Genomic DNA, 2,328 nt, shown 5'->3' on the forward strand with positions numbered 1-2,328 from the left:
AGTGTTGCAATCAGGGCTGGCTCCAGGCACCAGCTTCTCAAACAGGTGCTTGGGGTGGCCGCTCCGGAGAGGGGCGGCACGTCCAGGTATTCGGCGGCAATTCGATAACCATAACCGCCCAAACCTTTATAATTAATAAACAACTCAATATCTAAGAATACCCTAACTCTATGAAAAGGAGTACTTGTGGCACCTTAGAGACTAACAAATTTATTAGAGCATAAGCTTTCGTGGACTACAGCCCACTTCATCCGAAGAAGTGGGCTGTAGTCCACGAAAGCTTATGCTCTAATAAATTTGTTAGTCTCTAAGGTGCCACAAGTACTCCTTTTCATAGAGTTAGGGTATTCTTAGATATTGAGTTGTTTATTAATTATAAAGGTTTGGGCGGTTATGGTTATCGAATTGCCGCCGAATACCTGGACGTGCCGCCCCTCTCCGGAGCGGCCACCCCAAGCACCTGTTTGAGAAGCTGGTGCCTGGAGCCAGCCCTGATTGCAACACTTGATCAGTGGGGTTATTTCAATTCAGGGCACTATCATTGGTAAACCTCAAGAGGGCAGTAGCTGCACTCTAGACAGGTCTGATTTAGATCCTAGTTACTCAGAGGACTGGTGTAATTATTGAAGTCATTGCATTTTATCCCTGACTTACATTGGTGTAAGTAAGATCTGAATCAAGCCCTACAGTATTTGAGTACAATTCATTTCCATTTAGAAAACACAGCTATTTTCCCCCTCCATTTTCCTTATTGGTTGTTATGCCATTAATGATCAGAAACAAGTATGATCACCATTTAAAGTAACTTACCTTCTGTCTATTGGAGAAATTCCATAGCTACATTCTTGGTGTGCCATGAAATGAACTGGCAAGAGCAACTACAGAGAAAAATATAATTCTCTTCTTATAACAAACTAAACAGAAAAACTGTAAATGTAAACAACCATCATTTTAAAAATAAATCCCAAACTTTCCATGAATTACTGAGTGCTCAAATAAACACAGTTGTGAAAATTAAATATTTTCACCCTTTTAGCCCCATCATAAAAACAGTATACAAAATAAAGTCTATGCACGATGACAGATTTGTGTGTAGATGCATAGCACTAGGATGGTATTTTTTCTATAAAAGGAGAAAACCAAAAGATGGATATCTCTAAGTCTTGAACTTATGTATTAGTACCTTTACTGAATTTAACAAAGATTCCCCAGAAACATAATCAAATTGGGACTAGTAGTGTCAGAAAAATATTATCTTTCAAGGGATAGAAAACTTTAGCTCAGAATAAAACTCATTAATTTATGAATGCGAGGTATAGAATAACTTGTTCAGATAGCTAGAGAATCATGTAATAGAAAAAATCCCAGGACGTACAGGGAATTATTATTTATCTTGTAGCCACTTCCTACTCTTCCTCCTGCTGGGGGAGAAGGGTCGGAGGGTGTACAGTGTGTGCAGGTTGTGTCAGTCCATTACAGAGAAAAGGCAGAGTGTAAGTATGGGTGTTGTGGGGCACTGCTCAAAGAGGGCAGAGTTAAGGCTGCATGGGGGTTTACCTTAACTCTGTATTTCCTGTTTTTTTCCAGAAGTTTGAGTTTTGCTGAACTTGACATTCTGGAACGGTACAAGCTATGACTGGATAACCTTAACTCTGCATACATTTTTTAACCATTTAATAGTTAGCAGTACAGCCCCAGCATGTATGTAGTTAAGGGGGGAGGGATAGCTCAGTGGTTTGAGTATTGGCTTACTAAACCCAGGGGATTGCAAGTTCAATCCTTGAGGGGGTCACTGAGGGATCTGGGGCAAAATCAGTACTTGGTCCTGCTAGTGAAGGCAGGGGGCTGGACTTGATGACCTTTCAGGGTCCCTTCCAGTTCTATGAGAGAGGTATATCTCCATATATTTTATATTCGTTAAAATGTGCCTTTATACCAGTATAGCTTATTTCCCTTCCTATATGGGGGTGCCTATACTGCTATAAATTACCTTTATATGGGTATACTGCATCCTCACTATGGGTCTTGTACTGCTTTAATTATACTGGTGTAGTTAAAGTGGTATGTCTTCTGATGTTAGACAAGCCTTGTGTATATGTTTTATGTGGAATATAATTCAATAAACTTGTTTTTTGAGAGCGAATGCTCAGCAAACTGGCACACTGTAGATAAATGTGTAGAAGTCTATTTCTTACACTTAGACATAGTTATTTATACACTGGAGCTGACACTTTACAGGGAATGAAACATTTGTCACCTTGTCATGTTAAATCTTGAGAATTAGTTCTTTGGTATAAATGTGTAATAAAACCAGGAAAAGTTTCCGCA

This window comes from Trachemys scripta, chromosome 4 (assembly GCF_013100865.1).
Source record: "Trachemys scripta elegans isolate TJP31775 chromosome 4, CAS_Tse_1.0, whole genome shotgun sequence".
Lineage (NCBI taxonomy): Eukaryota > Metazoa > Chordata > Testudines > Emydidae > Trachemys > Trachemys scripta.